Genomic DNA, 18,738 nt, shown 5'->3' with positions numbered 1-18,738 from the left:
GACACCCAAACTGACACTTTAAAGTTCCAACAATTTTAGGTTTATGATTTTAACTGATCCAGCACTTACATAAATTAATAGGATGAGAGACATACAGTATGTCACTGTGTATATAAACAAACTGGCTCAAGTGTCTCTCTATCCCGCCCTAAATCACTGATGTTTTGAGACAGTCAAATGTTGTGCAGGCTACCCTAGAACTTTTAATCATTCTGCCTTGCCCGCTCGAAAAGCGAAGATTTTAGGAATGTCCAACCATACCTGATTTTCAAATTTTAAGTTTTTATCTCATTTATGTGTATGGGAGGGAGATACACACAGAGTACAAAAGAGGGCATCGGATCAGATATCTGGAACTAAAGTTACATACAGTTGTGAACCAATGTGGCTTCTGGAAGCCAGCAGGTTTGCTGGAAAAGAAAGGAACACTCTTAACCTCCAAGCCAGCTATTTGGCACACTCAAAACTTATTTGTAATGAGATATGGAATCAATTATTATGAACTATGACTGTTCCTCTGCTCAAAAGCAGATACTCTTCCTATCCAACTGAATTTCTATCCTTACATTTCTTGAGTTGCTTATACTGTGCAGCATTATTTTCCAAGCCCAGAAGCTTCGATCAATACAGATTCTGTGGACTGCTGGCATTCCCTCAACTGAATTACTCCTTACAATCATATCCATGCAATTCTGCCCTAAAGGCAGTGGCCTTGGGGTGGGAGCTCAGAGAGGTGCTAGAGAACATGGGCTAGGGAAAGGAAAGGGGCCTCTATCTTTGTAGCCATGCAGAAGCCATCCATGTTGGTAAAAACTTTGCAGAGAGGCTGCTTTGTGGCCACCCATGCTCCATAAAAAAACTTATCATTTATAGTCTCTCTGTAAATAAAACTAATGAACTCACAAATAAAATTTACTTTGACTTGTCATTAGGACTCAGAAGAAAAGAACAGGAGTTACACACATCCTCTTAAGGGAAGGAGTTTTAGCAGTGGTTCCACTGAAAGACAATCTTGGTGCTGGGGACATGGCTCAGCTGTTAGAGCACTTACTGATCTTCCTCTGGATCCACAATACCAGCACCCATGTTTAAGCTCTAATCTGTCTTTTAACTCTATTTCCAGGGATGTGATAGATTGTTCTAGCCTCTGTGGGCACCAAGCACACACAGGGTATACAAGCATAGATGGAAGCAAAACACCCACAGACATTAAATAATAATCACTGTTAATGTGTTTTGGGTTTTTGTTTTGTTTTCTTTTGGTGAAAAAGGTTTTCTATGTGTTAACAGCCCTGGCAGTCATGGAAATCATCTGTAGACAAGCTGACCTTCAATCTGCCTGACTCTGCCTCCAGAGTTGGCATTAAAGGCATGAGTCACTACAAACCAGCAAAACCAGTAAAGTTCTTAAAAGATAATGCTATGACTACACAGTAATTTAAAATTTTATTTGTTCTTAAATATTGAGGTATCTCTACCTGTAACTCAGACAAGCGTTAGAGTCTTGATCCTTCTCTGTCAGCCTCTCAAATAATAAGATTGCAGCATGATACATTATCATGCCCAGAGATAGTTCCTATTTTACAAATAGGCAATTTTAAAGTATGTGAGCAATTGGCTGGATGCAGTAGCACAATACCTATAATGCCAGGTCTTGGGAGAGAGAATCATGAGTTTAAGGCAGGCCTTGGCTACAAAGTGAGTTTGAGGCCAATCAGGCATAGAGCCTCTGCATAAGGAGAAAAAGTTGCAAGATAGGTTTGTTTACCCACACCTATATTCCTAAAATTTCGTAGGGGAATACAAACCAAGAGGCCAGTAGCTACAGTAAAATCCTATCTCAACAAAACAAGACTCCCCGCTCCTAACTCCACCCCCACCCAGAATTGAGAACCAGAGGTCAAATATATGGTGTACAAACAAAAATAAGGAAAAAGAGGTGCAAGTTTTCCAACTGTCTTTAAAAAAAAAAAAACTTTATTTAACTTTATTTTATGCACATTGGTATAATGATGTCAGATTCTCTGGAACTGGAGTTACAGACAGCTGTGACCAGCATGTGGGTTCTGGGAATTGAACCCAGGTCCTCCGGAAGAGCAGTCAGTGCTCTTAACCACTGAGCCATCTCGCCAGCCCTCTTTCCAATTGTCTTAAAAGATATTTGCTGGAAGGTCTTTGGCAGGATGGAGCAGCATTTACATTTTCTTCTCTCCTAGACCTTCAGTTTCAAAACTTACACTGGCCACACTGGGGATGGGGTGGGGGCACAATTTCAACATTCAGATTTCCGCCAAAGAAAACGCTGTACATTCTGGTCCCCCAAACAACAGAAACATTACTATACATTCTAATTATGAGGGCTCACTTGACCAGTGTTTTCCAGTCTTGAATTTCTGTGTGGAGTAGGTCTTGTGACCAGGTCGTTGTGTGTAGTTGCTTCACCAGGACACATGCATTCCTTCATTCAGTGGGGAAGAAGGAGGCTCATGAAACATATAAGGCCTCTCTGTGAGATTTCATAAGCCCTAACCTTGAGAAAGGAGAAAGACCTATTCACAGAATGGCTGCACAGTGATATGGTATAATTATTATTCATTCTAGGGTAAAATTTTTCATGAAAATAGCTGATTTATATATATATATATATAGCCCCATGCTCATTCAGTGGTCCCCCGAGTTGGACATGAATTGAACTGATCTTTGATCTGATAGTGCCCTGTCTATCGAGGCAAGCAGAAATAGATTCTCCAGAAAAAGTTATCCTAACAGCTCCACTAAGCCCAATTAATTAGACCAGAATGAAAGACACATCAGCAATGAGAGGCAAGAGAGAAATCATAGCAAAGGCAATTCAAAGCCATACAAACAGGAGAAGGAACAAGATTTAAAAGGGCCAGTACCAACCCACATCATACAAAGAAAAGGTGCACTACCGCCTTGCCAAGAACCAATGCCTATCACAATGAATGCAAATGTTGTGTAGGGGCTGAACAAATTAATAATCATGCTATAGAAAAAGAGTGGCTCTGAAAATATGTATTTAGAAACTTATCCAATACAGAATCAAGTTGAAGAACAACAAACTATAAGGTAACTAGTACTGATACACCAGATAAAGAATCCAAGATGGACCTGGTATTATGAAAAACTAGACACAAGTGGTCATTTAGCAAAAGTTTCACTAAACTAGATGGGAACAAATTCTCCTGGAGTTCCATCATCTTTAGGAAAATAGGCACTAATGAAAAGCCTCACCTCCTCAAAGGCCTTGTGAGTCTACTAAGATCAAGAGCACTCTGCAGATACAAATGAACTGATGACGCTATACCATCTGACAGCAGACCTGAACAGTGCTTGCTTTGGGAAAGTTTTAAATTACTATTGTCTGTTAAGATACTTGACAGTGTAAAGCCTTCTATTTGTGGGAGCCCACAGAAATGGATCTGTTCCACCTTGACTAAAGGTCAGAGAGTTCAGACCTATTCTTGCTCCCTCAAGGTTATATGACATTGATAAAGTCTCTTGCCTTCTTCTCCCTCCTCTTTGGATATGAATCTCAGTATTTACTGGATGTTCTCCAGACTCCATCAGTTGTCTCTAGTCTATCTCCTTCTTAATCCTCAGGCTTCACTTCAAGCATGGGCAGAATAAGCCCATCCTGTGGGAACCAAGTGATGATGTCACAAATGGCCCTCAGCATGGGGCTTATGAGAGTTGTTTACATACACATTTGAAATTCTGCGTAATAACTTGAGTTTTCCTTTAAAATATGTGTATTCTACGTTTTAATTCAACATAGCAGCCATTATGGTAGTTATACTTTACAGAAACTTTCTTCAAAAAATAAACTCAGGTTGGGCAGTGATGGCAGATGCCTTTAATCCCAGCAAAGGAAGGCAATCTCAGAGTTCAAGGGCAGATGAGATCTACACAAGAAGCAAATAAATTCAAAATACAATTAGGCAGCAGGGCGTAAGGGTGCATATGTTTTATTCCAGAACTGTGGAGGCAGAGGTAGCAGAAGAACCATTGCAGGTTTAAGGAAAAGGAAGGCAGGAAAGCAGGCAGACCAATTGGCTGGGCACCTAGCCAAATACTAAAATGATTTCTAGATCACGAAACGCAGAATTTAAGGAAAATAATTAAGTGAAAGAATAAAGAAACAAGAAAACATAAGTCCAATTTAAGTTAGGATAATAGGATGAATCAATGGGGCCATCAGACAAGATGGCAAGATCTCTTGACATCATAAAGGAAAGATGGCAGCAGGCAAGTCAAGTCTCAAGTCTCATGCTATACCTTGAAGACTATACTGCTGTGAACAAGTTTCTACGTCACATCCAGTCAGATGTACTCTAAGAGTAAAATTAAATTTACAAGGTCCATCTTAGCATCTCTATTGATAACTATAAAGTTTGAATGTGGAAAAATACAGTATCAATGGAAAGCCAGAGATAGAGGTAAACAGAAGAAAGACCAGCACCTTACTAGACAAACACACACACACACACACACACACACACACACACACCCCTCTTATTTGATAGACTGACAAAAGAGCTGAATAATTAAGTAGAATCGTGTGCTTCAGAAATACGACGACTCCTTTACAAACATTTTTCTCTTCTTATACTTTATTTTGTTGCCCTTAGAATTTGGTTCATGACGCACCAGATACTCTTTACAGGCCCAGTGGGTACAAAGATAAACAAGGGTTGTCCCATCTGTCCAGGAGTTAAGAGCCACACTCTGAAAGTCTCAGCAATAAAGGGACACAGTCAAGGCCACACCCCTGCTGTCAAGCACTGGTGATATTGACTTAAACCAATTCTGTGAAATGAGCTTTAAACTATCAAATGTATTTTGATACAAATACATTTATCAAATGTATTAGGGAAATCTATGAGGACTATTCCGCAAAGCAAAGCCAAGGAGCCTAAAGCAAAGGAGAAAATAGTCTAATCCAGCATTTATGATAAAGGTTGGGGGGTGGGGGGGAGGTGCACACCATTCTTTACTTCCATCTCCTCTTTGAATTTCAAATTACAAGAATGAGTCAACACCCACTGAAAACAAGTCATGCTGGTTGTTCCCTTCCTTTGTTGGGGGAGGGGAAGGGAAAGAACATCAAGAACATTCCCCATCTTAGCCTGAACACTTAGCTGCATTGCTATTAAGTGAGCTTAGCAGCCATGTAAGACACTAATACCACCTGACATGCTGCAAGCACAAAACAGCATGCCTAATAACCCGCAATGAGTACACCCATGTGATTCACAAGGGACATGTATGGCTGTCACCTCCTTCACGATCCTGGTTAACTCCAAACCCTTACAAATCTACATCTACTGACTTTCATCTGAGTGTGACTCTGTTCATCTAAATTTCAGCATGATAAGGATGATAAAATGTTCTAGGATGGCCAATCTATTCAGAGATGTCAAGGTAATGTTTAGATTTGTCCACTGGGGTATGTAAAGGAGAATGAAAACATGTGCCATCAGTTTCTATTTAAAAGAACCATAAAAGACAGGAAGAAACTCGTATCCAGCAGTCTCCATGGAAACCACAAAGCATGATAAACCCTGATTTGCATGTGAGGTGGAATTGATATCCCTGCAATCTGATCTCTGAAGTAACAAAAAGGAAATGGTCTCAGCAGTAATGCTTCAAAAGTTCTGATGATTTTCCTCAAATAAACCAAAGGAACTGAAGTCTGTGTTTACTTGGACTTTAGGAAAATTATAGGGTTACATGTGCATTCATTCCCATAAGTGACTAAAAATTTGTCCTTGACAATAACTAATGAGTCAATTAAAACTAATGCTGTCAATATATTAACTCTGCATCCCCACCATCCCACGTTTAAGGTGTGCGTAAATAAGGACACTGCGATAACCTGCGGCGGCATCTCAAGACAAAGTCCACAGTTAGCAGAAAGGAAAATGGCTAGTGTAAAGAAAACCATAGTTTCATTCAACAAGAGAATCTAGAAAGGTGCTGGCCTAGATTTTGTTCTTTGACCCAAGCTGACCTAGAATTCTAGATCCTCCTCCCTTAGCCTCTTGAGGTTGGGAATGCAGGGTTATACCATTATATGTGTCCATACACTTTTTCTTTTATAAATATACACATTCTTAAAAATGAAAAATTAAAGCTGGGCATGATGAAGCACATCTGTAGTCCCAACTAATTTGGGAGAATTTCCAGTTCAAAATTAAATCTCTGGGCCTACAGCATGGTCAGCATATAAAAGGCACTTGCCCCATAAGGCTGAGTTCAATCTCTGATTTACTACCTAAATACTCTGCTGCTTACACACACAAGCACATACAAACACACAAAATAAAATAAGTTTAAAAAGTAATTCAGAGAAGGAAATATGACTCAGGTACTGACAACCTTTGTTGGTTCCCTGGATCCCATGTAAAGGTGCACAGACAGAAGTAATTTCACAGAACTGTCCAGTGTCCTTCATAGTCACCATGAAACATGTGCCCACTTATTGGTGATAATTTTAAAAAACGTATTTCAAATAAACAAATCTCAAGAGATACAAGAACTCTGTCTAGGATCTGATTCCTCCTGCAGATGAAAAGGTATATTCTATATTCATTCAAACACTACTGCAACGCCTCTGAGAACATCTTTGCCTGGGTAGAAATAAAGACTGATTGATAGCAGCCACATTCCAGTGGTCCCTTGTCTGATATGGAGGCATGTTATTTTAACGACAAAAGCTAACTGGGCTACTGTGGTTCAAGACAGTCCAGCTAAGCCTGACCAACTTGTTGCAGCCCCTGACTTTGTCAGGCTGTAATTTCATGTTCCTGGTGAAGGCAACCATGAATGTAGAGGGCACACTGCTCAAACTAAAGCTAATTTTCTAAATCAGGAAACTGTATAAATTCTGAGGCTCCCTACAAGAGAGATTGTTTTACTACAACCCAATGTCGTTATCTCCCACAAGCCCTCCTGACTCAATACCTATCAGGAAGCACAGCTGCCCGCAGTTCCTTCCACCCTTTTGTGGAAGCCAGTCAAGAAATTCTGTAAGACCTTCTTAAAGGATGAGCCTGAGGCCTCTAGTCAATGATGGGTTAATGGTGGTCAGGACCAAACCCTAACCAGGACTGTTTAAATGATTGATGAGTACATCCTTGGCCCTCACCCACTTTAGAGAACCGCTTAAGTCTCCAACCCTTTGGGGGTTGCATAATAGATTTACACTACTACTTGCATTTACATTACCATTTGTAACAGGAGCAACATTACAGTTATGAAGTAGCAACAAACAAAGGAATAGAGAGATAGCTCGGCAGTTACGAGCACTAGCTGCCCTTCTAGAGGACCAGGGTTCAATTCCCAGCACCCACATTGCAGCTCAAAACTGTCTGTAACTCCAGTTCCAGATCTGACACCCTTACACAGACATGCAGATAGGCAAAAGACCAATGCACATAAAATAAAAATAAAGAAATCATGAAGTAGCAACGAAATAATTTTCTGGATAGGAATCACCAGAACATGAGGAACTATACTAAAGGGTCCTAGCATTAGGAAGGTTGGGATCAATGGGCTAGACTGATAGCCGTGGAGGTAGAAACTGGAGATAGAGGAGTAACAGAAAACTTCCCAAAGGTGGAGAACCCTGAGAGAACAAGTCAGATTCAACCCAAGGACAGAGAACCCGCAAAGAGATGGCAGCCACTCCCAACCATGGCCCCTGGAAACATGCAGGACTAAGGTGCCTGCACAAGTCCTACAGCTCAGATTTGCCACCCAGGGACAGAGGCAGACATGCAGCCACAGCACAAAGGCAGTTCCATTATCGTCTTCTTTAACCGGGTAACAATATTTTATTTTGGCTGGAAGCATAAGGTATAGAGGACTTACATTCCATGTTCCATATATATAAATATGCTGTAAATTAAACTACGAGTAAATGGCTGCCTTTGGCATAATAACTAAATTTCATAATACTTAAACAAATGTTTTCAGAGAATTAAGTGGTTTATTAATGAGCACTATATCATCTTGTCAATAAAAAGCTTCTTTTAGATAGTTTTATACCTTCAAAGACATAAAAATAAGTGTTTCTAATACTCATACACTTTATTGTGGAGTAATTTACTACTTATAAGCCAAATATGTGAATGTTGAAATATTATTTCTTATTAAACTAAATGAAAACCTGATCACTGAACTATGATAAAGAACCAACACTGAACTTTTATCTGCTTGTTGGGTGATTCTCTCTCATAGAAGGAATGCCTGTTTTTAGCTAAGAAAGTATAGATTCAGGATTCACACTCATCTGTCTGTATTTAAGAACTAAATACCTGCAGGAGACAACTAAACCATCTTGGTAGTGGTGAAATGTGCGAGCAAATGTGTGAAGTGTATACATGAGCTAAAGTACGATACACAATGTTCGAATGAAGAGTTGTCTTTGGTTATTCTCCATAGCACATGCCAAGCTAACTAGGAGGCAGGCTCCTGAGGATTCTAGTGTCTCCTGCCTTCATACCAGCAATAGGATTAATGGTGTTTGTTACTACATGAAGCTTTTCTATGTATCCCGTGGATTCAAATTCACTACTGAAGTAACTATATATCCAGTTCCAGATTATTCGTCTTAATGAAAAGAAATTTCCAAATGAAAGGGAACATCCAGGGCCTTATGAAATCTCCAAGCTGAGAATGAGTTCCAGGCCAGCCAGAGATACACAGTAAGACTCTTGTCCCCACCCATCCCACAAGAGAATAATTGAAATAGTAAAACTGATGGTTGATTAAAGTAAAATGTTTTTAAAATAACAAGACTGAATAAACTAAACTCTCAGAGAGGGAAAACCAATTTCCAGCACAATAACAACATGTGTGCACTCAAGATTTCAAGTGAGGAGGGAATAAAAAGCATATGTATGAGCACATGCATGTGCACACACACGTGTGCACACACAGAGAGACAGACTGTTTTTAAAATAATGGCTCCTATTTTGTAGAAGCAGTAATATCTGAAGACTGAACAGTAATGATGTAATGAGCCCAACAAACAGCAAGAGCAAGAAACAAGAAGGCGTTACAACAAATTATATCTCCAAGTTTGAACCAACACTGACTGCTGAGACTTACTAACTGTAAAAGCAGTTGCTAGTCTGGAGACGACAGATTTTTTTCCCCCCCAAGAACTATGTAAACTAGTATCCAGAAACAATCCAGAAACTGGTGTGCTGATAGAGACTCCCCTCCAACATAACATTATACAGAGCAAAATAACTCTCAAGTAAAGAGATGCTGCTGCTTACAGCACACGCACAACTTCTGTACAATAACTAAAAAGACGACCCACACAGCGGCCTTCATATAAGGCAAGTTAATTCACTTCCTGTCTTCACTTGAAAGGCTGTTCGAATGAGCAGAAAACTCCAGCAGGGAAGCTCTATAAAAAAATGACTTCCATGATTATTTCAGGATAGAAGAAATATTTGGAGCTTTAATCTCTAACCCAACTTCCTTAAGGGAAAACTCTAAGGAATTTGAAATGAGAAAAATAAAGACCTATAGACTCTACTACTTTCTGTCTTCTAAATATGTCAGGGAACAACCATAACACAAGTACGTTGAGCAAATACAGCTTAACATGGTTTCCAGAAGACAGCATTTCGCGAGCGCAAGCACATTTTCACAGAAATTTTTTTTTTTAAAAAAAGCATGTTGGAAGTATCATCACAAAAAGAGATCTCATTGGATAGAAAGTCAGCCCACATAAGGTCAGTATAAGATGTCTTCGCTGCATATAGACTCTAGTATGAGGATATCAAGAGTATGACCTCACCTTCCTTTACTTTCTCCTTCCAGTTAACAGACAAAAGGGAAATTTAAGCAACTAAGACCTTATGCACAGCAGGAGTAACTAAATGGAAAAGAACAGCTATCAACTATCAATTCAGATCATCCTGGCAATAGGGTTAACTTCAGATACATAAATCATGACCCTATAGTTTAGAATTGAGTTTTTGTCCCACAAGTTCTAAATATCAAACATAATCCAAATGGAGCCTACACACATGCTTCCTACTATCTATTAAGAACAGCAGAGAGAACCAACATTGGCTGCAATACACCCAACGCATGTGTATAAGATATGGCGTAGAATCAAACACACACATGCTTCCTACTATCTATTAAGAACAGCAGAGAGAACCAACATTGGCTGCAATACACCCAATGCATGTGTATAAGATATGGCGTAGAATCAAACACACTTAGATACTTACTCTGGTCTTTATTTGATGCTTCATTTTCAGAGATACATGCCCCATTTTTGTTTTGGAAAAGTAAAATACACATAAAGAAATATGTACACATTGAGATTAATCCTTAGTACCACTGAGAAATCTGCAGAATTCCAATCCTAAGTCATAGATGACTTAGTTGAGTGATGTTCAAATTCAACTCACTAAAAAGGGAACAGGACCAAAGCAAAGGATTTCCTCAATTGTAAACCATTAAAAATATACTACTTATGTCAAACCTCATGAATTATCCTGTGACATTGCCAAGGCATGCATGCCATAACAGAACAGCTCTAAGTAAATGAGGACATCTCACTCACACCAACGTCAACAACTACTGCTGGGGCTATGCGGACAGGGGAACAGGTAGGAGAATGTGCTACTCTTCAGGACACAAATTTCATTCCCAGCATCAACATCAGCTTGAGGGATCCAAGATCCCGGATTCTTCAGAGACCTCTACTAATGTGCACGTACAAGCACAGCAAAACAAATGCATACATGAATTTAAAAATTTTAAAATACAGTGATGAAAGCTCAGCATCATCTATCCAACCATAAGTAACAGACATAACTGTTACTAGTAAAGTTGACCTGTTAGCTCAAAAATATACAATGATTTCTACTTTCTCCCCTTGTATTTTGTTTAGCTACACTGAAATCTTTTGCTTTAATTTTAAAAATCTATTTAATTTTATGTGTATGAATATTTCTCCTGAATGTATGAAAGTTACCACATGCATAAATCAGATCCCCTGGAACTGGAGTTATAGGTGGTAGTGAGCTGTTAATCAAACCCATGTCCTGTGCAAGAGAAACAATCTCTTGTTACAACTATCTCTCTAGCAACCTACAATAAATTCTTAATTTAGCAAGAAAGATTTGACACCACAGAAAAGATGATTTGCAGTGGTTGAATTTTAACACTAAAAAGTTGTTTCCTTTGTTGACTGTCCTAAAAATTCATAATAAATGACTATGAATCATAAATAATAACTATAAATAAATATTAGTATATTTTTATAAAAATTATAAAAGTAAAAAATATGAAAAATTGATCCAAATTATAAATTCATGTTAAATGACTATATATTTATATTAAATGACCGCTTTTCTTTTATAAAAAAGAAGGCAGCAACACTGTCATTCAGAATGGATCTCCTGACATTGGGGTGGGGAAAAATGGTCAGTCACACTTATAGTAGTGCATGTTGGCTTATATAACCAGAGACTAAAAAGGGCGCCTGAAGGCTGAGGTCAGAGGCATGGGCACTACCCATGCTAGAAAGCAGAGTCACACATTACAATGCATTTACTGAAGAGACTGTTTCCTCCCCAGTCTTCAAATCTAGAGATGGTTCCCTTTACAAATGGAGAGAGAGGTGCCTTAAAGAATACAGTAACAGGTTCATCACTAAGACCCTCATTGTGTCTATGCACAGACTCCTCACATTCATGCTCACTACAGTAACCAGTCAAACAGCAACTTAAGACAGTGGTGAGAAGTGAGAGGCGATGACAGTAGGAGTCAACAGACCATACGCTGCTAGCCACCAAGGAGCAAGAAGGCAAACTAAGAATTTGAGCTATTTATCTCAACTATTAGGTGTAATATAAACGCATGGCTAACCTCCTTTCCCTTAATTTTTCAGTGTACTTGATTAGAGACAGACTTCTAAATTGATTTCAAAGGGTAATTATAATGTAAGAATAAGCAACAAGGATGTTCAAACCAAGGCAATTTTTCCTTTTAATGTTATATTAATAAAGACAATAATATAGGAGAATATCAAATGCAAAACAAAAAGTAAATTTTAAAGGGGGTAAACAAGAAGACATGAAACAGGGCAAGTAACAGGAAAGAGATTTTTAAAGACCCAATAATATCAAGGCCACTAGTCTTGAAATAGCTATATTCCTTACTGAACTGAGCTTAAGTTATGCAGGAAAATGGTTTAGAAATAACAGTGTTGTTTAGAGAACTAGGATTCTACAGTTTGGTTAAAAGCAGACATATTAAGATTATACATGGTAATTTCTAGTTACTTTTCAATAATACTACATTAAGTTCATAATATTTTGGGGGGTAAAAAGAACCCTTCACAAATGGCGAAAACATTTGTAACATATTTCAATACATTTCCTATAAGAAGAAACATAACTACTTAAGCATCACAAAATGGTTGACGATGCTCATCCAGGCCATAAAACTTTTGTCTTTAATTACTACTACGACGTAGTAGTAGTAGTATGAAAACCAGGAGATAGTGAGTGGACTCACACTTGTTCACATGTGGCAAACATTAGCAAGCAAATTTGTAGTCCCTATTTCAGGATGATTTTACTAATACTCTCAGCCTTGGGTACTAACCTTTTCCTCGACGGCCCTTCTTCAAAATCTGAAGAACTAACATCGTTGCTGGTAGAAGACACCTGGGAGGCGTCGTCCTTCTCGTTCTCTGACTGCTCCGACGCCTTAGACTGGTCATTACCAAGGAGCCCTATGGGGGAGAAAAGGGACAAACACTTAAGTGCATCTATCAGAAGCAGGATTTTTCCACATTCAACTCTGTGGCAAGACATGACAGAGACACAAGAAAACTTACAAGCACATACAACCCTTTGGAAGGAGTAAAGAAAAAGTTAAGCCCCATTCTATAAGAAAGTAAAAGGCCTAACAGGAAACAATTAACAGAAGGGAATTCAAGATGTATGTCACACGCACACACACGCACACGCACACGCACACGCACACGCATGCACACAGGCACACACTTGCGCTGGGATAGGGAGTAGGAGGGGACACAGGAGAGAGTATTGGTACAGAGACAGAGTATCAATATGCAGCCCAGTTTGGCCTGAATACATGATCTGCCTGCCTCAGCCTCATAGAATGCTAGGATTAAAAACCTGACTAAAGCACATTTTAAATCATCTTATGTGCCTGGAGGGTAAAAAGGTTGAACGAAAGCTGGGTGGTGGTGGTGCACAACTTTAATCCCAGTGCTTGGGAGGCAGAGACAGGCAGATCTCTGTGAGTTCGAGGCCAGCGTGGGCTACAAGAGCTAGTTCCAGGACCGGCTCCAAAGTCACAGAGAAACCCTGTCTCGAAAAACCAAGGGGGGGGGGGGGGGGGGAAGAAACGTTGAACGAAATAACAATTATCAAATAACTCATCATTCATCATCATTTGGGTCCCAGCAATGCTGGGCAGCCCGTTTATGGTAGTTCTCCAGTTGTTCCTATCCTGGGCAGTCTGAGATGCTTGTATTATTGTCATATCCAAGGTTTCACAGTCTTCCTTTATGCTGTCTATTGAACGGTTTGGGAGCCTTCCTCTTCTCCTTATCCCATGCCCTCCTCCAAGCAGTGCTGTCTTCAGGTTTCCGCCATCTCAGAACATGGCCGACATATCAAGCACCGTTGTTGTATCCTGTAGTTTGCTTCCTTCTGTAGAGGGGATGCTTCTTAATGTCATCCTTGCACAGCCTGTCTCTTCTTGTGATGCCTAGAACCCTCCTAAGACACGCCATCTCGAACACATTCAGCCGCTGTTCTGAGGTGCGTTGTCCAGGTTTCGGAGTTGTAAAGAAGGCAGCTCAAGACAAGTGTCTCATATACTTGTAATTTTGCGGTTATTGTTATGTGTTTGCTGACCAAACCTCTCCTTGTGCCTGGAATGCAGCCCTCACTATCCCTATTCACCTCTTGACAACTGAAATAGTTCTCTCCTTTGAACTGAGGTTTCCTCCCAGTTAGACAAAGTAGACTGTTTGCTTGAGGCTCTGGCTCTTTATTACAATGTTAGAATCCTTGTGCACCCTTCCCATGTGTTGACTCTGTATTCTCGATGGTTGCTTTAATACCAAGGTTTTCACTTACTTCCACCACTCTATTTACCATGGCCCGCAGCTCATTTGGACTTTCAGCAAGTAGTACTGTATCGTTGACTAAACACAAGTTATTGATTCACACACCACGTCCATCTCCTCATCCTCCAGGGCTGCTGCTATTATTAATTCCCAGAATATATTACAGAGCATTAGTGAGAGGATGAATCCCTGCAACACTCCTAAGATTGACATAAACCGATCACTTAGTGTCTACAGACAACGACTGACACGAAGGTATCTGTACAGGCATTTCCTAGTATTCTTGTGATTTTCTCTGGGTACCTGTAGAACCTCACTGCTTCCCAAAGTACTTTCTTCCAAATGCTATTGAATGCCTTCCTGAAGTCGATGTAACAGACATAAGTCTTTTTCCAAATACTTCATATTTTTCTGCCAGTTGCCTCAAAGTGAAGATCTGATCTGAATCAGCACTGGGCCTCTGCTAGGATTCCCACTGTTCTGCCCTTGATCCTTTGCAGTATAATGGAGGAGAAGATCTTGCTGCTATGGCACAATAAACTGATGTAATTTGAGCAGTCCAGCTTGTCCTTCTTCTTGTGTATGGGAATTATGACTGAGTACTTCCATTCCATGGGAATCACTGTATGTTCTCTAAAGAGTCTGAGAAGCACCTCAGCCCGAGCCTATTGTAGCCGCTTCTAGTTCCTCCACCTCACGGTGATGTCATCCACTCCAGGGGCCTTCCTGGGTTTAGCTCTCTTGATAGTTTCCTCTATCTCACTGCTGCCAATATTTAATATTTCCTCATCGTCTCTGGTGCTCGAATGGCTGCCGAAGTATTTCTCATTGTAGTCTATGTTGACAGCATTATGGACATTGGACAGAATGTCAAAGTATTGTCTCCATCTTTGCTTTACTTCCTCTGGTTCTGTTAATAAATGACCTTGCCCATCTTTAATCACAGGAATCTGAGGAGCATATCTGGCAGATATCCATCTGATAGCTTTGTAGTGTGTTTTGATGTGTTAGTTAGTTAGTTAGTTAGTTAGTTAGTTAGTTTGATGTGTTTTATTATGGAGACCAGCCTCTTCAACCTCTTTGTATCTGTCTGCTCTTTAGTGTCCTTCTTTCTTCCGCTGGGTTGACATCTCTGCAGTAAAGCCTTTAACTGGTGTTGTCCTTTTTGCATAACCAAGCATCTCTTTTGAAGTCTATTGTATAGCTCTTTTGATTTTCTCCCATTGGCTTTCAGTGTTTGTTAAGGGTTGTTTAATAATTTCCCTCACTTTTTTTTCAGCGTTTCTCTTTGTGCGCTGTGTTCATCAGCTGTTTACAATCAATTTTCCTTTCATCTTGCCTGTCGTGCCTCTTCTAAGTTTCAGTTGAATGTTGACCATATCAAGTTGGTGATCTGATCCTCAGTCAGCACGCAAAATGATTGTTTTGGGTGCTAGATTAAGAGTTTTTTGCTGACTAGAATATAGTCAACTTGGCTGTATGTGCATTTGTTCAGAGATTATAATGTCCAGCATGATTATAACATCCAGCGTGTTGATGGTTTGGCCTGCTTAAATTATGTATTGGATATATACAAGTTATTTGCATAGCGGAGGTCAAGCAGTCTATTTATTGTTCCTCTGTTGTTCCTTTGTCCTTATCTGGATGTTCCCATGACACTACAGTCCATTCTTTCTCTGGATCCCACTCTTGTATTGAAGTCGCCCATAAATGATTAGTACATCATTCTTATGCACAGTGCTAACCTCGTTTAGCAGATCTGTGCAGAAACAGTTGATGACAGCCTCTTCTGCTTCTGCTGTTGGTGTGCATACCTGTATGATTGTTAGTTACTCGATGTGTATTGTCTGAATTCTAGCTGAAATAATTTGGTCATTTATAGGTCTGTACCCGACCGTGCAGTTTTGGACCAAATTGGACAGCACTAAAAGCTACATCTGGTACATGTTTTCCCTCTCGGAGTTTATAATCCTGCATCAATTTACTACAAGTTCTTGTGTTCATGTCCAGTGCATTTCTGCCAATCCAATGACATCCCACCTTAAGTGATGAGCTCATGCATGAGCAAGCCGGTTCGCCCAACTGTGTTTAGTGTTCTCTCACATTCCAGGTCCCTATTGTGGTGACTCTTTTCAGCATAAGGAAGTGCCCCATTTCTATCAGCTCCCCTCCCCACTTTCGGCTTTAAGAGAGAAGCATCATCTGTCCTGTGCTAAAGATATGAAGGTACTGGGGCACTGTCAGTCTCCCTGTAGCTGCCTCCTTGGTGGCGAGACTGGAAATGACCAACTATGTCCTCTGGAAACCTGGGGAATTTAGTGTGTGGGTAGAAAGAGGTTCAGCTGGTTGGCTAAAGACTACCACATGAAGACAAAGAGACCTGATCAGTTCTGCCCATCAACTCGGATCATGAAAACCAAAACAGACAAGTTCAACAGAAACACCTGGGTTAAAGTCCCAGACTATGACAGTGCCCCAATACCTTTTCAAATAACTAATAACTTGTAAAGCCCTACCAAATATAATAAAATCACTTTCGGAATTTCCATTAATACCAATACCAATAACAATCACATGCAGAAATATCATTACCTCATAACGACATCACAGAGCAAACTAGAATTAGCAAGGACAGCAATCTAGATCTACAGTACGGAATCGTGGATGTACTCCTGTGGGCACAAATAGGGAAAGGTCTCCTCAAGGATGCTAGAAGCTAACAAAAGAATGTGTTAAGTGGTACTGAGCATATCTCAATTTCACCTATTTGTTTCAATGTCTTTGAAAACAAAATAGAAAAACAAGTTCTATATGACCAAAACAATAACCTTTTGATTAGTGTACATCGGCACACTAATACAGAAATGGGTAGAATACTCAATCACTGGGGTTACACAAACTATACTTTCAAAAGCCATTAGAAATGTGACTGGGAAGAGGGAGGGAGAAGAGACGATTGGGGAAAGAATCCAGTTCAAATCCTTGCCAAAAGGAACTCAGGAATAAAATTGAGAAGCTCCCCTCCCCACCAATTGTAGCACATAAAAGATTTTTTGGTTTGTTTGTGGTTAAATTCATCAGGAAAAAGTAAAAAGAGAAAGATTAAAAGTTTTCAAAATATCTACTGTATTGACAGGGTACTTAAGGATACCTTGTCTTGCGGACAAGACAGACAACACAAATGGTCCTATATTTAGCACGACAAGTGAAGAACACATCCAGTAATAAACAGATGATGGGGAGAAGCTAGTGAAGGCAAGTCAGTGCAGAAGAGTAAAAAAATAAAATTGCCAACACAAAAAGATGAGATAGGAGACTACTACTTAAAACCCAATTTAGATAATGAAAAGAAACAAAGGGAAGAGTTGCCAGGTGAAGCCGGTAAAAACTGGTCTTCTGTTGAGTGAGTGTTACACTTCAGACTAATGTGAAAAAGTTAAAGATTGGCAGCTTTACTACTGTCTTCCAGGAACTCGGCAGATACGGGTATAATATCCTCTTCAATTTGAACTTGTATCAGGTTCACATGTGTCCTGTTCTACACACCTAGTATTTTAAGATGATGCAAAGCTAGTTGAAGTCCATGTCTAATGCCGGTTATGGAAGATCTCTTGTTCCTGAGGGTAAATCAAAGTAAGAACCCAGAACTAATGTTTGAAAAAAGGCCTCCACACCCAACAAATTCTATCTACCTTTTCTCGATACTTTTATCTAGAGACTTTGCCTACAAACTTGTAAAAAGAAGGTGCAAGGAGATATATAGATGATGGATGGATGAATGGATGGATGGATGGATGGGTGGGTGGGTGGATAATCCTATATGATGTACTATGTATTTAAACTATGTGTCCGTTTGTGTGTAAACCCACCCAAAGCAGGAAAGGGTAGAGGGAAGAATACACCTAAAAGAAAAGGCTTAAAAGGACCACTCCCCAAAATAACTATTAAGCAAAAATACTGGGGGACTGCATGGAGAAATTGTATGAGATGTTCCTTGGAATTTTAGCAGATGTTATACACTCAGTGTGAGGCAAGGAGGAATGAAGCTACTCCACTTGCAGGAAAAGACTGAGTCATTAATGGGGCTAGAACTAGGGGCTCCATTGTCTATTGGCACCCCAAGCTTTTCCCATTCCGAGTCACACAATGAGTATGACAAGAACTAGAGAGCTAGTGTTTGAATCAGACCCTTTACGAAGGAGCAGAGCTGACTTTATTCTATACATGATGATCACGTTTTGAATGAGTACCCCAATCCTGTATAAAAATTATTCAGAAAATGACAATTATTTGTAGATATTCTGCTTGGATAAATCAGCCCCCCACACACACACACTTCACTTCACTTCTATCTTCTTTTTCACATCTCCAACTATCACATTTAATTCCTAATGTTTTAGATCAAATCATAGAGCCTACCTCATCTAGGAGAGCTGGGTCAGCAAAATAGATTATGAAGCCACAGGGCAGAACAGCCATCATGGCATCATAGAGGGGCTAATGTGTGTTGCCTTCCTTTTGAGTGCTTAACACAGCCCTAGCATCAATGTTATAAATTATTATTT

At 39.8% G+C, this 18,738-nt stretch overlaps 1 pseudogene across 1 annotated transcript in view; it reads right to left on the bottom strand.

Moving 5' to 3' along the window:
• Nucleotides 1–18,738, bottom strand: part of LOC148119883 (protein Jumonji-like) — a 133,013-nt pseudogene that overhangs the window by 14,257 nt on the left and 100,018 nt on the right. Inside the window, exon 3 of the transcript XR_015734920.1 lies at nt 12,673–12,802. The product of XR_015734920.1 is annotated as a protein Jumonji-like (transcript). The remainder of the gene's footprint in view (nt 1–12,672; nt 12,803–18,738) is intronic.

This window comes from Myodes glareolus, chromosome 14, assembly GCF_982192425.1.
Source record: "Myodes glareolus chromosome 14, mMyoGla1.1, whole genome shotgun sequence".
NCBI classification, from domain to species: Eukaryota; Metazoa; Chordata; class Mammalia; order Rodentia; family Cricetidae; genus Myodes; species Myodes glareolus.
The sequence above is the reverse complement of the archived record's forward strand: the minus strand, read 5'-3'. Positions and strand labels throughout refer to the sequence as shown.